Here is a 19962-nt window from a genome sequence, read left to right as displayed (position 1 = left end):
AAATGTATTTGCCAGTCTTAACTTCAGCATGCAAGCTGCTTTTCTTTTTTTTTTTTCCACATGGTTTGTTTTTATTCTTGAAATGTTCTTAAATCAGATTGAATTCATAAAGGTTAAGACTGACAGAAATAAAAACACATCAATATTACACAGAGTGGTAAAAAAAAAAAGGGGGGGATGGGAACATTATGAGTAAAAATATCACTACTTTTTGTACAAGAAAAACTTTTATCCACTAAGCCCCTATTATTTTCTTGTTAGCTGAGTATTACAATGGAGTTCAATTAACTATTGGTAGAGGAGATCATACTTCAAGTAATATAACAAAAACAATGCTCCAATTGAAATCCCAGCAAGTATTAAAAGAAGCAAACTGAAGTTGTGTCCAAGCCTAAGTGGGACTTTGTCACCAAAATTCAGTGCGTTACGTAATATAATATAAATAAATTATTGTATAGCCATTAGCATTTCTTTTGGTGAGAGCATTTTTTTTACATTGCTTTTGTAAGCATGGGCCTCAAGCTGCTCTTACACAGAAGTCAGTGTGAGGTCTTCACTACAAATTAAGTATACTTTGGCCAGTTAGGTAAGTGTAACTTTTTTATAAATATTTTTCTGTGAATCTTGACAACATGACTAGTGCCTAAATCAGAACACTGAGCTTAGCAGACTAATAGTTTGCATTTAGTAATGTGTGTATTATCTTCAGGGCACTCTTACCAATTTATGTCTTCAAAAGCCCTTTAAAAGTCTTTTCCCCTCTACTGTGTTCACCTATGTGCTTCAGCATAAACTGGGCGATAAATTCAGTTTCATGCAAAAGTTAATCTTGGTAAACTTGTATCTGGTACTGGCAGCAGCCTCCAGGGCTGGGTTGATACTTCACCTGCGCAAATTTCAAGAGCTTTGCTGCATATAGGACATCCTTAGGACTACAGATGTAGTGAATGAGGTGGGGAACCAAGAGCCTGTCTTGAAGGCCATATAACGTACAGTAGGATAATAAACCATAATAAGCGTAAGCAACCTGGGGCTTAGCCCCCAGGAGAGAAACCAGCCATTTAAATGGGAGGACCATCCATCGCTTATTCCAGGGAGCATTTATTTTGTTCATCCATCTCATGAGCACACGAAAGGCTGAATTAATCAAACCTATGCAGAGCTGTACTACTGATTACAGCTTGCTTCAGGTACAGAATCAGCCTGAAGAAGCTTGACCTCTTAATGAAGTTTTGCCATAAACCCCCAAACAATACAAAATTTCTTTTTTACTGAGTTGCAAAAATGAAATAATCACAGATATAGCCTGATGCTCCCCTTGTCACAAACTGTACTACTCCAGGTGTCTGCTCGTTCTGGAATTCTATTACTTAAAATTCAAATAGGGGAATGCCCTGCAAGATTTGGTAACGGCTTTGGAATCCCTACATTACTGCTGAAGATAAAAAAAATTTGGCTTGTTCCACAGGACTTCTGATGACTTCCTCCCTCCAAGCTACTTTGCAGTCTGAACTTAAGCTAACAATCTAGCAGTTCCTTTTTACATCAAGAAGAAGAGTTGACTGAAAAATACATTTTCCTCTGTGGGCAGCTATTCTACTGTTAAATCCTATTTCTCTTAAGGTTATAAAATTTCTGCAAATTGTTATGTGAATTCCTACCTAAAATGCAGTAATCGACTTGTTTTCCGTGTGACAGCAGATCTGCATAATCCAAAGAAATTTACCATGGCCTGGTTTAGCACAGCTAAGCTTCAAAGTAACATTAATTTTATTAACTTTGCACATGTGAAAGATTTTAGGAATGTATTAAAAAAGATGCATTTCTCAATTACTTTGTGGAAGGTACCTAACTTGTCTGTCTCTGACCAAAAGTAACTAAACTTGGTATTTCTTTCAGTCTGTTTTTATGAGTTACTCATTTCAGAAGCAGTATACACAGAGTTATCTCCTACTATTATTTCATATGAAACCGATACTAATCTAATTGAAGTCAACGGAATTATTTCCACTGACTCCTGCTAATATTTATTGGTGTCCTAAATTCTTAACTAACCATAGAAGTAGTCTTTCTGTAGCACTGAATGAACAGACTCATAGAGTAAAATAATCTGCTTCCAGTATTTATTATATTAACAATTTGGCTCTGCCTTTCATCAATGGATTAAAAGCAAATTGAAGGTACTACCTACTAAATTGCCTTAAGACATAAGGGTACTATGCCAGGAAGAACCTAAAATAGAACAAATACAACTTAGTAGACTTGCTTTCTCTGGACCATTTAGCATGGCTTTTTCAGAAGCACAGATTCCTATCAATTAGGCCTATATCAAAAGCACACTGCCTAATTTAGATAAGCACACTAACGTTTTATTTTGCTCAGAACTATAATAAGACAATGAACTATCACCACAATAGCTATGACAGTTTTTACTCCGGTAACTTCTGGGCTTTGTGTGAACCACTGCTTACACCAATAACACTGTAACACACTAATACACTGTATCTGGGAAGTGTAACTGTTGATTACAAAGAGCTTTACCCTAAAAATGTTCAGGAAGAGTTAAAAAACAAAAGGGGGAGGGGGACACATTTCACCATTTGGTGACTGACTAAGACAATGTTTGAATAATGTACCTGCGTTTTTAGGATACTTGCCAACCTCTTTGTGTCTCCTTTATACTAAGATGACTGACTTGTAGGTGCTCTGGCTGGAAGAAGCCATCAACTTGGGATATTCTATCACTCCCTGAACTTTCAGACAGGATTTACATCCAAGCCAGCTGAGGGAAGCACACAAGCCATGTGAAGTGTCATTCTAGAGAAAAAACACTCTTTCTCCTGCAGATTTAAAGCCTCAGCAGCTGAGGCCACAAAGGAGGCTGGAAGGAGCAGAGCACGTGCAGAAGTGAACTGTTAGCTTGTAGGGACAAAGTCACATATGGGGGTGGCCCATGAAGAATGGGTGTAGGAAGCAGGGATACAGAGTGTCCTGTCCTGAGCACAGCTCATACAAGCAGCAGGTGCGGAGGGGGGGAAAGCAAGGCCATCCCAAGAGGGTAACAAGGGAAGAAGGCATATCCCCTCTCTTAGCTCTGTTTCAAAAGGGGCGGCTCTGAAGTCTAAGCTTATGTTACCTCTGCTTGTTTTGCTTTTACATAAAAACAAACCCACAGGTAGAATGAATGAAATCACAGTCATCATGGAATAAACAGAGCCTAGTGCTGTCAGGGACCTTCAGGTCATTCTGTCCATCCCCTGCAGGAAGGTGACAACTGCGCCCGAGAGGAGATGCTCTTATCTGTTCTTAAAGGCTTCCATGGGAGCCACTCACCTCAAGGCAGATTATCTGAGTGCTCATTCAGGCCTGCTGAAATACTAACACCTCTTCCTAGAATGTGATCTTGCAGGTAATATTACAATAATCCTAATCTCACACTTAATGGAGAGTTGAATTCTTTTTAAAATCTATGACAACCAACCCAATTTGCACATTTTAAGTTTGCAAGAATTATTGGCTGGAGGGTGCTGTACCAAAGTTTACAAAATTGGTGGGTGCTGATCAAGTATTATAGCTGCAAGAAAAACTTATGGTCTTGCATTAAAACAGAAAAAAATGAGTGTATGGGGAATAAGGTGCAGGGCTGTGGGTATTTGGAACACACCTACTGTGAAATAGCAGCTGAGCAAGGCTGGCTTTTCACATCCCAGAAACCAGTTCCCAAAAGGGTTAGAAGTACAGAGAAACAAGAAAGGCAGATAACAACTTGCCTGATGGAGAAGACTTTAAAAAAAATGAAGATAATCTCCTTTCTACACTTTCAGAACTCATTGCTCTATCAACCTTACCGGTGAAAGTTAGTTAAAATGCAAACACTTTCCTCACAATTCTCCCAGCTCAGCAGACCCGAATAAAAATCCATCCAGCCCCAGAGCTGAAAAATGAGGAAAGATTTTAATGGGCCCTTCAGATGAAAGAGCTGCATGTGCACACTCTTGCAGACAATCATTGTGAAGAAATGATCAAAAACTGGTCACTGTATAAAATAATTCCTCATAAAATGTTTTGTTGTTTTGTACAAAAGAGTAAAATGTTAGTGATGTGGAGGGAAAAGCAAACAACGTTTTCCTAAAAGAAAGCATTGTTTTCTTACATTAATTACAAAAGGTACGAATATCGGTATGGAAAACAAGCCCTTCATCTGTGACTGAACATACTTAAAAAGAAGGAAGAGATGGAAAACAAGAGAAAACCCATGTTATCAAAAGAACAGAGATGCCCCTGGACCTCTAAAGCACTTTGCCAGAACTGAGGGAGACAGAGGCATGAAGGAGACAGGAGAGAGATAATGTCACATCCACAGTCCCAAAGTGAGAGGCCTTTTATCACCAACTTCTGCAAAAAACAAAGATGAGATAAAGCTGAAATGCTCCTCTACCTAAGAAAAAAAATACACTGTCTGGATTTTTCAAATAATCTGACTTGCAAATTGCCTAGAAAAATTCAAGCTGAATATTCAATTTCTAAGTTAAGTCCCAAAAAATTGGTATCTGGGATTGGTCTTTTTTTCTCATTTGCATTCAGTTCTACTGCCACAATGAAGTAGAAGAGACAAAACAATAGTGCAAAGTACAAAAATTGTTTTCTGCAGCAATTCTGCACAGGATTTTCCTTCCTTTCCTATTCCCTCCTGAAATAACATAATGTGTGTGACATATGTAGAATTCTTGTAGAGGCATTTTGGTCAGAATAAATTTAGCTCTCCTAAGAAGGGTAATATCAAAACCAATGAAAAGTAGCAGGCTCTACTAAGTGTAACTCTACCGCCTCCAAAAACAGGGACTGCACCCCAAAAACACATGTTCACAATTAGAAAGTAAAGATGTTATCTTTTAGACAATTAGGTACTATTTTCCTGTTTGCTGCAAAGGGTAGGAAAGTACAAGTAAGCAAATAGCCTAAAATTCCTTGTGTTCCCACCAATATTAGTAAATAATTCCCTATCTGTGCCCTGCATGTCAGCAGCTCATTGCTCGGAAGCATTTGGGGTTCACTTGTCAGACTTTTCTGGATATTACTGAAGCCAAGAATTGCATGATTTGTGTCTTGGTTTTTATTTGCTAGATAATATCTCAGATGGTATGAATAGTTGTGCTTACAAACTATAATTCTGTGTTTAGAACTGTTTGAATGCTTGTTCAGCGTCTGTTTCCATGGACCTCCCTTGATACTGACATTCCTTATCCAGAATATTTACAAAGAGCTAATATAGAAGTAAGTTAGTGCATTCAAAAGCATCATCATGGTGCAATCCAAGCGAATATTCATGGGAAAATGCTCAGTAGGATTGACCATTTCATTTAAGGCCCTGATCCCGCATGATTAAAGGTAATGGGATCTTTGTCACTGACTTTAAATGAACACTGGAATGAGCCCCCATGTAACACCTATCAGAAAGGGTAGCTGTGTAAAATTTCTGTAACACTTTTACTTGAGAGCCATCAGATTTAAACAGACGTTACAGACACAGGCATACCAGGATGCAAATGTGTGCACACAGAGCTTTAATTTTCTCAGGCTTTTTTAGCTGCAAACATCTATAGGTTCAACCATTCGTCTGGCAAGCACTGCTAGTAGTTTGGATTAGCAGTTAGTCAGCCTCAGGAACAGCAGTTTTGGTGTTAGCAATGCCCAAGCCAGTAATTCCAAGGACTCTGAGTCCTTGGTGTTTGCTTCACTGTGTATCACAAGGTCAACACTCAGGCTCCCTGGAAGCTGTCTGACTGTCCTTCAAGTTCAGCACACCTGTTCCTTTTCTTAATAGCAAGAAACACAAGGGATCCGCACCAGACAAGTCTTTCAGCTCATAACTTTTGTCAGCAAAATTCTCACCACACATTTGGGTTTAGACCTGAGCTTTCAAGTGTGTGATTGCAAGGGAATAAGCTGAAAGGTTTTAGCTCCCCCAAATTCTCTGCTTGTAACGCAGAGGTGAACAACTAGGTTCCTAGTTCAGCAGTGCCAATGGAAAGGCAGCTTTGAGCTTGGGCAAGAAAGCAGCAATACGGTGTTAACATTTACTAAGAGAAACTTATAAATGACCAAACAGAAGCAGTGTTTGTGGAACTATGTAGACAATGAAAGATGCAGAAAGGCAAGTGATTAGGTTTGAGGAAAGGTCTCATTCACTTCATCCAGGTGTTTGGAACACGTTTAGCCATCTTGTTCATAATCCAGCCCTAGCCAGCTCTCAATGACCAAACCAACAGTTTAGCTTTCTCCTCCTATTCCATCAGCCCTTATTGTTTATTTGTTGATTTTAAAATCAAACTTAGTCTTCCCAGTTCATTTCTTTTAATCCCCAGAAGTGCAAACAAGTCATAAACAAGGATAGAAGTATCTTCCTAAATGCTGGCTCATTAAGTATTTCCTAACTTAAGCTCCAGTTCTCACGCAGAAATACGGGGATGATGAAATCATAAGCTCCTAACTTAGTAGCACATACCGCATGACTGGAACTTCTCATGACTTCTCATGACTGGAACTTCTCATGAAATACTGGTCTATAATCAATAATCAGCCCTTTTTGTCCATTTTCTATGTCCTCTATAGTAATATATTACTATGTTAACAACATAATGTGGTAGTAATATATTGAAATATCATCCCACTGTAAAACTTAAAGATACTCCTTTTGCTTTGATGCCTGTTGTATTCTAGTCTATTACAGTACATTACAGAACATTACTTCAAACTTTCTTGCCAGAAAACAAGCAAAGCTAGCCAGTTTTGTTACAGAAAGAGCATGGTAACAGCTAGAGGACACTACGGTTTGCTACTTGTATCCTGCTTATGCACTATTATACATTTCTTATGCAATATTATCTCCTGTAACAAATTACATCCATCATTTTCTGAAAAGAATCCTGAAATATGGTGACAGTTGTCACCATAGACTACTGCACTGACAGGGTGAATCTGGAACAGCAGAGGTAGTTGTCACCCAACAAAATCTTGATGAAGTTTATAACTCTTGAATAACGGATAGAGCTGATGCACCAAATCATGTTAGAATTGTTTCAGAGACTAATCTGTAATGTCAAAGGTGACTGGTGTGTTTCCCTTGATTTCAGTGAGTTCTACATTAGGGCTTTAGATACTGCTGAAGTCGAATGTCAGCAGTAAATACTGAACAAGTCATCACTCCCATTGGACTTACACTGGAATGTAACCAGGTAAGTCTGAATGCTTTCTGCTTTATGAATGAGATTCAAAGATGTTCTGCATTAGCAGTAAGAATTCTTAAGTGTCATCTTTTGAAGTCTCTACTCTCTGCTTCTATCCCTTTCCAGCTTTCTAGTAAGCATTTCCACATGATGCCTCTACCAGTATTCCACATTCTATTTTAACTGAAACAAAATGCAGTATGGAACAAAAACAATCTGCACTATTAATCTAGTTTCTATAAACGTGATCCATGTATTTTACACTACTTAGGATTCAGCTTTTTAGCATTTAATTGTATCACAGCGTCTTCTAAAATCTTAGTCAAGTACCACCCCTTGTGCAGTTTTTGCCCCCCAAAACATATGGTTTCATGATGTTAGCACAAAGGAAGACATAAAGAAAACAACTGAAGAAATACGTGTATTTTGCAAAGTATCTGTTAATCACAACTCAGCTGGGTACTCCTCAGTACTGGAGAGTTTTCCAACTGACACACATGGAGTAAACAGCTCTACAGCTATTGTAACACCTCTGCTACAGAGATGGCTTCAGGCAAAGCTAGGAAGCAGATTCGAGTACAGTGAGAACAAAATGGTGGAGGTTTAATTAAAGGAGATACACATACAAATACATATGTACACATACACATATAGATACATGTATATAGAGAAGATGCACATTCCCATTTTGAAAACAATGAAAAGACTACTGGGCAAGGCTAACATGGACTGCTCAAAACAAGAATTGATTTGATAATGACACTATTTATATGTTCCATACCGATTCAAGAAAAACTTCAGGTGTTATCCATCAAGATATTTTATACTATATTCTAAACTATAGTTTTTTATTCTAATTTCTTCCCATCTGCAATATCACTTCTCAGTGTTACAGTATATAAAGAGAAAAAAATAGATTATAAGCTCTCTCAAAATTTTCAGTGATCATTCTCCAGCAGTGTTAAGGTAGAAAAACACAAGAAAAATTTTGTAACATAAACAGCTGAAGATCTAACCTAATTTTGAAAACCATTGAGGAAAACACCAGTCCAACATGCAGGATATGTAGCTCCATGGTCAAAAAACAAACAAACAAAAACAAAACAAAAGAACAAAAGAAAAAAATGGGGAGTGGGGTGAGGTGTGTGTCAAGAATCATTACTGGAATTCACTTGCTAAGTACCTTTTGCTTTAGAGACAAAACTGTAAGAAGAGCAGAGAAGCACATCGGCTGGTCAGTATTACTTTAGCTAAATGCTTTCTTTTTAGGAGGGAAACATATTTTATGATGATTATCTCCATTGTGCAAAATAAGCACAAGTTGGCTTTATTTAACAGTGAGCCCACATACTTCATTATAGCAATATATTAATTTTACTTGATTAATAATGTTCAGTCTGAATTGTATGAACAAAAGAGGGAATTGGACAGGTAACCTCTCCGCTAGAGCAGTCAAACACTGCATACATTATCAATCCAGCAGGGACGCCTAGTAATTAAACTTGGTAATACCTTACGAATTCTAGCACAGTTTAAAAAAAATCTTAAAAGGGGTAGTTTAAAAGCTGAATATACTAAAAGATACTAAAAGTAACTGACCTGAAGACAGAAAAAATAATTCATTATATAAATCAATAATTAAAATTAGAAACAATAATAGAAAGAAGAAAATAGAGAGTTATACATCAGACTGCTGTACAATAGTCTGATATTTCACCAGTTCTTATTTCATAATGTATTGTGAAGTTCATTTTATGCTCTTCATAATGAATTTTTAAATGAGAAATATTTTTTCTGTAATTTAGCCCACAGACATTTGAATCACAGACTTCCACTAATACATTTGCATATAAACAATTCTCTTAAAATTCATCTGCTTCAATTATTTCTTTCTCACCTGAAGTCATAAAGCTCCATATGGGATGTATAAACCCTTCTGCTGCCCAAGGCCATGTTATAGGGGCACAGGTACATACTCTTTCTCTGCCCAAGAGATTCAGCTGAGGGAATGTTGCAGGACATGGTACAAAAAAGCTGCAAGAGAAAAAAATGAACTACCATTAGCAGCTGAAGAAAATGAAGAAAAATTGTCTGAAAAAACACTGCTATGTGCTGTAGGGGAAAGACAGAAATAAGTAACAAGAAAAGGAAAACAGCGTTTTGGAAAAAGTAGGCTTCAAGTACAGCCCATTCTCTCCAAAGTCACTGGAAGATAACCTCTGATAGCATTTCCAATTGCAGACAAAAACGCTGAGGTAAAATAAAACCAGGATCCCAAAGCTGAGTGGGCATCCAGAGGAGTTTGGGACCTAAATCCCACCAGTCTGCTTCTGGGGTTCATACTGAATACATCCAATTTCCCACCGCTACTGTTAGCTTCCATAAATACTATGAAAGAAGGTTGAGAATTTGCAGCATGGTGTCTGGCTGCAGAAACACAACCACAACCACAGTGCTGCAGTTTGGGCTGTGACACAGATGCTTCACAGCTGTTCTTCCTCTGAGAATATCCTCCTCCAAAGGACTGCAAATCCATCTCTGGTAGCTCACAAGCGATGCTCTGAGATACCATAGCTCTATATAAAACACTATGCAACCAGGCTGAAGAGCAAAAAGTTTCTCTCTTAGCTGTCAAGTTCAACCAAAAGCTGTAATAGTGTTATATGACCTCGATGTACACAGCATGAACTCTTTTGTGCATGACTATGCCACTCACTCTGTAAGTTGAGAAGAACTGATTCTAAGTATTCATTTACTGACTTGTAACAAAAAGCTTTGCATTTAGCTAGCAATCAAAAAAAGCAGTATCCAGCATTAAAATAATTATTACATATTTAGTACACCGTATACTTATTTACCTTTTATAACAAAATACTGCCTTCTCCAAGTCTCCCCAAGTAGAGGAGAACTTTATGTATTATAATTTTTTAACCTTTTGCACCGCACTTGTTTCATTCCTTCTATTAGATTGGCACAGGACTGTGATAATTCTAGTATATTCAGAATTTAGATCATTGAGACTGAATTTAACATAAAATGTCATATGGTCAATGATTTTTTTAAGTCCATGAATCTTTAAATAATAATAGTATTCTGGCCTGAACCGCCACACACTCTTACAGACTACAAAAGAAACAGACTGTTTTGCTGCAAATTCTATTGATCCTTTTACTCATCATCATTTACTCAATAGTTTAGAAACAAATATAATTTTTAAACCAATTACTATTTCATTATTTTCAGACATTTCTATCAGCGTAGAGAACTTTTTCAAAACATTGTCAATACCTCAAAGTATTTTAAAATATCCATCTAGATGACCGAAACTGGATCGTGTATCATAAATTAACACAACATGAATTCAACAAGGTAGTTTGTATGTACCATTTTTTCCTTACTAATAATTCTATCAAAAAGCTTGGTTCGGCTTCCATTACAGTCAGTGAAATAATGTATGAAGTGACTATGGAAACCTGAGACTAAACCAGAGAGACTAAATATAGAAGTCAATCACCTATGTTGTGACAGCATTCAGATCTACACCCACAGCCCTGCAAAACTGAAGAAAAATCATTTTCTTGTAGCATTATATGAATACAACAGAATCTTACAAAACCAATGATAAATGTGCAAAGCTATTCAGCATGCAGACAAATGCTGGAGAACAGAACAGAAAATAGAGAGATAATTACAATGACCTTACATAAACCAGAAGTATTCTTTCAGAAACCTAACAGCAGAAACAGCAGGGGTCTAAGAGGAAGACAATGAGCATTGTTAAGGAAATGGAGAGTTCCACATGAACAAAAATTAAATAGACTGACACAGTTCACATTAGCGATTGACTAATTTAGGATATGCCAGAAGAACCCCAGACAATGAAGAGCATAGGCAGGGTAGATGAAGTGCTCTCTCATAATACAAGAAGACGACAAAGTTAATGAAATCACAAGGCTACATTTAAGTACATTAAAAACTGATTAACAGGGTATTTTAAAACAACATAAAATTATACAGAACAATTCATTGTAGGAGAAGAGATTAATTCGACTAAAAATGAATTACACATTTCAGTGCTTGCACTCACATTTATAAAACCCGTGTGATCTTCAGATTGAGGAAACAGCTGGCCACTGCTTAATACAAATGGGCATTTTCCTTCTTCTGAGCTGTTTGTTGTTCAAGGATCAGTAAGATGTAGGACAGTCCTACTGGCACAGAAAGCTCCAAAAAATGGTCAGTTTACTGTGCTGCAGAAAGTTATTCCATGTCAAGTGAGCTGGAATAACAGTCCATGTGCCTGCTCATAGCCCACATCAAAACCAAAGCAGTTAGCTTTGGCTTAATTGCTCTTTCAGGAGAAGAGGGACATCAACAACTAAGTAACAATTGAAGGGAACCGTGAAAACTGATTGTTTTTAATAGTCAAAATACGTAAACATCAAAAATTAACTCTGCTTGACTGATGCAGGGTAACATGACAGTAACAGAGTACTCAGAGACAAGTTACAAAAGTATTTAGGCCACTGGACCAGCTCTGTAAAATCGAGATAACTGCATACAGAAAATTATCTGACTAGAACCCAACTAAGGTCTGAGATAGATGCCACGGACCAGGGGTTTGCCAGCCCAGCTCCAGTCTGCCAGAGAAGGGTTAACTCTTATGCATTGCAAGTAGGTGGACAAATACTGACTAAAACCTGACCCTGAAATGCATTTTTGGTAGGTGACTGGCCACACCTCACAGGCCTTTCTGTTTGCACTTTCAGCAAATATTAGGTATTTATCAAGATCTTCAGTACCTCCAACTAAGAAGGACCTACCTGGAATCACTGAAGGCTTGGACTAGTTTGTTAATTTGCAGAGTTAATCAAGCTTTAACGAGCAGCTGCTTTTAGCAGTTCCTTACAGCAAGAAAGTTACAGCACCCTTTCTTGACCCTCCGTTGCCCCTTGATAGCAGAACAGGCAGTGTTTTGACTACTGCTATTGTGTTGGGGTCTGGTCTTTTCTGATATTTTAAGCCAAAGCTGACATGATATGAGAGGCAGCTAATATCACCTGGTAAATCAATTTTCAGGCTCTAAGTCAAGAAACTCCAGAGAGCAGTCCTACAAGCTCTAGTATGTAGGCCTCTGCACAAGAATAATACAATATCAGCCTCAGGCAGGTAACACATGAGGAAACTTTGATATCAATCATGAAATAAATATATTTCCCCTGGCAAAACTGGGAGATACCTATGTCAAGACAGATATAAAATCAAAATGATAGCGTACCCAACGGATTTCTGAAGGTAAGAAATGTACAGTGCCACTGCTTGTCAGATGGAGACGTACACAAAGGTTAGAAGCTGCTGCTTTTTCAGATTGAACCTGAATTTTTCCAAATGCCTCTCAGAGCTCAGCTGAAAAGCATCTAAGTACAAGTGTCTGGCTCTAAGCATCAAGACTTGATTCTTCTAATGTGACAGATTAAAGAAAACTAATCTAAGCATATAAGCACCTTGGCTCCAGCCAACCTAGCACAGCACCTGGAATTCAGACCAAGAGAAGACCACTCTCCTGAACTTTGCCAGCAGCCAGATTATTGAACTCCATGACTCCAGTGAGACTTGGCAGTCTTAGCCTCCTAATGCAGGCTTGAATATTCAAGAATAACAAAACTCATTGCAAAAACTTCTGATGTTATTTAGAGTTGTTTTCATGTATGTATTTCCTTTCCTCACTCAGTACTGTGAATAGAAATGTTAAATAACAGGAATGCTAAGACATTTTTTCTTCAAGCTGAGATTGCCATAAGCAATAGAAACCTTAGTCTACAGTGATTTCTTCTAGCTTAAAGGAAAAACAACGAAGGCTCATCATTGGGATGCAGTACAAAATATTTATGTCCTGCATCCTAGAAATAAATAAAAAAAAACAAAATGGCTGTTGTCTCCCAGGGACCTAAAACCATGACAGATGCCCTTCCCAGAGCAATCAGTCACAAGCATCATGTTTCCTCTTCATCTGTTCCACAGAGTATCTGAATACTTTTTTAACATTTAAACTAAATAATACATTTTGTAGTCTGCATTTTCCCAATCTGCAGTAAACCACAAGCTTCCTCTTTTTGACTATACACCTCCGAGCCAGGCAATAATGACACTGATGGCACAGGTTACAATAGAGAATACCACATCTACAGCTACATGTTTTGATGTTCCTCTAGCTGGATGCATTTTTTCTCTTAGACCCATCCTTTTGGAAACAGGTCTGTCCTCTCTCTAACTCCAACTATTCACTGTTACGGTTCTCCAACAGGGATTTTCAAGTCATCATCCCTAAATCTTTACCAGTTAACTTTGAGGCATATGATTTCACCAGACCTTTTCCCCAGGATCCCGTCACAGTGTTGGATTACTGCAGCCCTGAAACAGCCAACAGCAAAACATTATTTATTCCTTCAAAAGATACACAGAAAGCACACAGAAAAAGGATTAAATAAAAAAGAAAAAAATGAACTCATTTTTTTCCTGCCAGTTTCAGTACATTCAAGCTATTTAGATCAGCCTTTAGGACAGTGAAACAGATAGAAAAACTATGTCGCTTGAACTTCTCTGTCAAAAACTCTTCAGCAATCACCAACAACTGCTTCCATGTCTTTTTTTCTTGTGGCCTTTTTAGACTTGGACTTAATTATTACCTACGAATCTTTGTATCTCACCTGGGAACATTAACATTGCCCTAAAAAGACAGAGTGCTGTCTGACAGCTTCCCCATTGTTTTTGCTAGGATTTGTGATTTCCTGCACTGTGCCCATCACTTCCCAAGCCACTGTTTGTTCTTGCTTTGCTTCCAGTTCTCAGCCTCTTCTGAAATAACACTTCCCAGGCAGGCAGGGTAGTATAATCATACATAATTCAGTACTAATAAAAGACAACTTTTGTCAACAAATACAGATTTTGCTTTCTTTTAGTCATTTGCATTGTTTCAAAGTATTTTCATTCTACTGTCATCACAGAGTAAATTTTAAATTTGAAGAAGCATCTAATGCTCCAGGACTCTGAAACGTCCTACTCTACCAGAAATACGACATACTTCTCACCAGTGACATTACACAAAAACAGTATGTTTTTTCTACCCAGTCAAATATGTTCTTAGGGCAAATATCTGAGTAGCTTAAGTACATCTAGAACTCTAATATAAAATATGCAACATACCAAACAAAGACTGGCTTCTTCGTTTTAATTAAAGCATTAATTCACTGCATTCAGATGTTAAGACTTTACCTTATTACACTATGAGTATAAATCTTACTAGTTTCATAAACTGTAATGGAATGCATCCAGTAATCAATAGGGACCAATCTTTAGGTTTGTAAATTAATTTTAATAGTACAGCTCTTGTTACTAATGTATTTATAATTTCATTTAATTTTCATATAAATTTTCTCTTTTACTGATGGATTTAAACATGTATTTCACTTTTTGTAACTGTCATGTGACCACTTACACTCTTCCTTGTTCTATTTGCAATTCCTGAAGTAAATGGAGCTTTATGAATTTGAGATCAAAAGATTTAGGCCCCTTAGCTATTAAAATATTTCTGAGAGTTAATGTTAATAATAGAAAAGAGACTGAAGAGCTTGAAATTAGGGCAATACTCTCATATTTCTGAACTGCAATACTTTACCTGTTATTGTTGCTCAATTTAGCGTGTTTCTCCTGTTTCAAACTATTGTGGGATATAAAGCTGGTAGCTTTTAGAACATTATAAAGGGAAAATCAGCAACGAGCTGTGAGCTGGTATAGCAAAGGTACAATAAACGAGGGTAAAAGTGGTGGGAGTTGTCAAAAGAAAGTACTGTAAATAGACAGACTCTTAAGGATCTCATATTCTTAGACATCCATCTCATATCACCAATCTACAAACTGAAATGCTGAACCAAGGCCTTCAATTGTCATAAATTAAATATGTGACTTGCTATTTTTGAAGTAGTTGCTAAAGGAGACTGTAAACTATATTTGTGCAGAAATGATCATGGAGGTCACTTTGCACCTCTCTGCTGTTCACCTCTTTTCTGCTTTGGGAATACAAAACCATAAACAGTTGGATGGACTTAAGAAGTTCAAAGGCTACAGTGTAATTTTGACCTTGTTGTTACTAGATGAGGAAGGCAACATCTGCTTCATGTTTCCCCTGTGAAAGCTTTATACTATTAGTAGTAAAAGTTGTATAAGTTTCATTATTAACTACTGTACCTTACTTACACACTGGTTTCAAATAGACCCTGGTGGACCAGAAGTAGCGAACAGAAAAAAGTATTGTGAAGTCATTTTAGAAATCAAAACAGCAACATTTTTAAAAGAATCTCTCAAAAATTTCATTAATTGCCACACTGAGAAATTTTTGTAGCTTTACCCAGGATATAAGCAAAAGATGCCTGTCAACTGCACCACAAGCAATTAAAAAACATACTGTTCCCTTCAATGAATGGGACAAGAAACAACGCTATCCCAGCCTTGCAGAAGAACTGGGACTGAAGTATGCTAACCAGAACAGCACCATCGATAAGCACAACGAATACTTTCCATTTAACTACTCAGTAAGCTTTGCCCATGAGAAAGAACATCAGAGCTACTGAAACTATTGAAAACTCAGCCCCAAATCCTTTCCTTCTGTATCTTATCCTACTTGCTCTATGGCCTCTTTATTAGGAATAGAAGACCTTTGTGCCTGTTTGAAAGCTCACTCCCAAATAGATGATACAACTTAGATTCCAGATTTCATACTGGCATTTGGTCATTCTTCAGAACAGTCTTATTGATAGTCACTGAATTTTCATATGAAAAAGGGATCATTTCAACCCACAGGAATTTTGTATTTAAGGCGAAATTTCTCTTTAAACTCAAAATTAGGGAGTATGTCTTCCCTACTTATTTCAGCAGTAGAGAATTTCCATTCTGATGTTGTCTTTTGCTTTCTATATCTGGGCAATGTAAATTCACAATGTAATGTAATCTCTCTGTATCGATGCACATAGAACACCAGATGAGAACTATGCGTTGAACATATAATCTTAGGGGTTTAACCCACTGCCAAGCTTTTTAGCAGTTTTAGCTTTGAGATGGAAGAGATATAAGCAATTGCAAGTCCTTGAATAAACATGAAAGACTTCTTAACAAGCAGATGAGACCAGCACATTGCACTGTTTTCCACGAAACTCAGGCATTACATTATATCTTTCAGAATACTTTTCTGCAGCTTAAGTAGATCTTTTCCTACCTGTCTTCTACTGACATAGCCATTTCACTGTTTATTACTAAAGCTGAAAACTGTAAATGAAGGCTGTAAGAGGAGGTCCTGGAGTTGTATACCTCCTTGCCTGTATGAAGAAGTATCATTTGAGAACTCTGCTATTAGAGGTTTCTCCCCAGTAATTTAATCCCAAATAAATACAGACAAACAAACACGGTAGAATTGTCAGCCCATTAAAAAAACACCAATGAAATATGGTAAATGTAGAAAAATATGCTTGAACAGAGATTTGTGATGTCCTGTATTCCCTACCACTTATAACACTCTCAAGTGCTACCTTTCCAAGATGCATTATCAGATTTCAAACTGGGATAACAGTCATCTGAAAAGGTTGTATTTCCTGAATAACAATTCTTTCAAATGTATTCAGCTGAGCTCTCTCACCAGGTATCTATTCAACAAACAGGATGTTGAAAATAATCTTCTCTGGCAAGCTGTCTCTCTTTCCAAAAGACTCATGCCTTCTCATAAACAATTTCTTGAAAAATAATTCTCAACATGAGGGATTAATCATAGCCCAAAGCTTGCTTCTGACATGTGATTAACTATTTCTACCTGACACAAAGGACACGCGGCAAAGCATTTCAGCATTGCTGCTCTTCACTCAAGCCCTGTTCTTAAAGATCTGTAGTGGGGGAAAAGGAAGTACATCATTTATACTGTAGAAGCAAAAGGCCAAAAAATAGTACAAGTGAGAATTTGTACATAATGCTTTGATTTGTTGCATATAATGTAATTCTTCACATTCTATCCCAGAATTAAATCTCTCAGCATTTTTCTTTTCCCAAGAATGCAATTTATGCAGGGCATCCGATGCTATTACAAGGTTTCTCACATCATAAGCACAACTTATAATGCATCTTACGCATGATACACACCACTAACAATTTCACTTGATGAAAACTATCCTTATGCCTTTTTTCATTGAAGCATATTAATGAGTTCCCCCAAAAGATTAGCAAAGAGCCTAATAGACCAAAAACCTATTTCAACAATCATTTTACAGTCTTTCAATGAAGCAATGTGAACTTTTCCATCTAAATGATCCTTCCCTTAGTAACTCTGGAATAATCATGCCCTCTGCACTTGTGCCAGGCCATTAGGGTATTTTCACAATTTAATGGATTTATATTTTTACGAGGAGCTGTACCAGGAGAGAAATTATCCTTTGAAAAAATGAATTCATCTAACTTGTACAAAAGATGTTTGTTGTTCAACCCTTTGCACTGAATGGCTTTGACTGTTTTCTTACCAACATGGAGGCGTAAATCAGATGGAGATGTAAAATAAATAAATAAATAAATAATCACTGTTGCTAGTAAGAAGTATTTTGAACCATTTAAATTAACTTTTCTTTCATCCCTGAGGCCATTTTCTCATTAGAGCACCCACTCCCAGCGGAAACATATGGTCACTCAGAGAACTTCCTTTTGAGTTGGTTGTTTGGATGTGGCCGTAAGCTTCGTGTTCCAAGGAATGTGCAGGTTTCACTTGGTTCTACTTAATGGAAAATGCTCCTAGCTGTCCTGACAGAAGTTCTTTCACCAACAGTTGAAGAGACAAAAGCACAAGGAGAACAAGGTCTCATTTTCCTACAAAAGACCACGCACATGCTCCACATGAGACAGCAAGTGTGTCACAGGGATGCTATTGTGTGTCTAGACTCCTGACCTGTGTTACTGCATGAAGTCACTCGTACTCCTTTCTCTTTTCAGCATAAAACACATGGATCCCAGAAAGTCTTTAATAAGGAGCTGTACTTTTTAAGCTGAATTTCTGTCCTTCCACAAGTTCAGTAACTTTTCTCTCTTGCCCGAATGCATTAAGAAACATTTAAGTGAAGACAAAAATACAGTAAATTAAAGGAAATTTCTAAACCTGAACTTAGAATTGTTCAATTATTTGTTCTCCCTCCCATGAACTTCGGCTTTATATTTTTTTTTTGAAGAATACTATATTTAGCTATTTGCAATAAGAGTTCTTTTGCCCTTGTCTATGCTGCTGTTAGACTATTTCTTTGTCTTCACACTTCCTTTCTTCTATAATGGATCTCTCATTTCAAGTGCTTCAGTACCCATGTTCTGCTTTAAAGATCAAATTACAAACTAGTTTTATCATATAAAATGAGTTCTTGCCACAAACTCAACATTATGTTTCCTTTTCCAGTTAAATTTCTAATTCTTTAGTCATGTAATTTGCCTAAACCATTATCTTGTATTGACATAGTTGGCAAGCTGTACACTGCAAAAAACATTTTATTACTGCACAATTTTCAATATACAAGCTTTGCTACATTGAATTTTATATAGTCTGCCTGAGCAAGGTCATACCTGCATTTCCAGTTATTTCTTACATCAGTTGGTGTGATTAAATTGAAAATATAAATCACTGAGTTGTTGAGTCTTGAACTATAAATAAAGACACTAATAGGCCATTTTCTATTAATTTCCCTCCTGTATAGTGGAGCTATTTGCCCAGAAGCAGATTTGAAAAATATTGTAGAGTTTAGATTCTGTAGAAGATTTTTTCTTGCTGACTCACTTGGATTTTACTCCTAGATGAAAAGAATCTAGAAAGAGCTCATATCCAAGGAGTTCTTTTTGATTAGTTCCTTAAAACTACTCAGCAAAGGAAGTCCTTGCAACCCTCCTGCTGTGTGCTGCTTCTGAAGGTCACTACTATAGATTTCCAGAGTTTTATCAGAGAGGGGAATTCCAATGGTCTTTTGTTATCACTGCAACCCCATTCCCATGTGTTTTTGTTGTGATTATTGCCATGGAACTCTAAAAAAAAAGTATTTCCAGTCCATCTTGACAAAATTATAACTAATGAAATGTTAAAAAGAAATCATACAAAGATCACTACTCATACAAGCAGCTGAAGAGATAAGATGAAGAGTCTACAGATATTAAATACTAAGGTATGATCTCAAACATGGGAAATTAAAAGAAAGGATGCATACTGCAGTGCAATGTTCAGATAGGTCTCAAGGAATCATCACTGTTGCTATGCATTTCTCTTCCAAAGGCAATGGTAGCATCTTGCCCACTCCTGACAGCATTTTTCACACGGTCTATTGATTTGTTTCCTCAACTTTGCAAGACTTCATGTGTTTGTGCAAGTATTTTCTCCTCTTTTGAACTATTTGACAGCCCTGTTAGCCCATTTCTCCCCCAGACTGGCTGCACACCCAGTCCTCCCAGTTCTGTACCATCTGCAAGCTAGCCAAGGGGCCCTATATCTCATCATCCGGGTCATTTATGAAGATGTTTCGCAGTACTGACCCCACCACCTGGAGTACACTGTCCATTTGATGCATCCTCTGCTGGGTGCTTCACACAACTACAAATGGGACTTTAAAGGCAGCCACCTGGGAAGTCAGTAGCATGCAGTCATAGAAGAACTGAAAATTAGAGCTAAAATTACTTGTTTAGA

At 37.3% G+C, this 19962-nt stretch overlaps 1 long non-coding RNA gene across 10 annotated transcripts in view; it reads right to left on the bottom strand.

Moving 5' to 3' along the window:
* Positions 1-19962, bottom strand: part of LOC121073577 — a 225935-nt gene that overhangs the window by 191215 nt on the left and 14758 nt on the right. For all 10 annotated transcript variants that reach the window (XR_005821818.1, XR_005821816.1, XR_005821811.1 and 7 more), the window contains exon 2: positions 9124-9260. This is a non-coding gene — a long non-coding RNA (uncharacterized LOC121073577). The remainder of the gene's footprint in view (positions 1-9123; positions 9261-19962) is intronic.

The sequence above is a fragment of the Cygnus olor genome, chromosome 7, assembly GCF_009769625.2.
Source record: "Cygnus olor isolate bCygOlo1 chromosome 7, bCygOlo1.pri.v2, whole genome shotgun sequence".
Lineage (NCBI taxonomy): Eukaryota > Metazoa > Chordata > Aves > Anseriformes > Anatidae > Cygnus > Cygnus olor.
The sequence above is the reverse complement of the archived record's forward strand: the minus strand, read 5'-3'. Positions and strand labels throughout refer to the sequence as shown.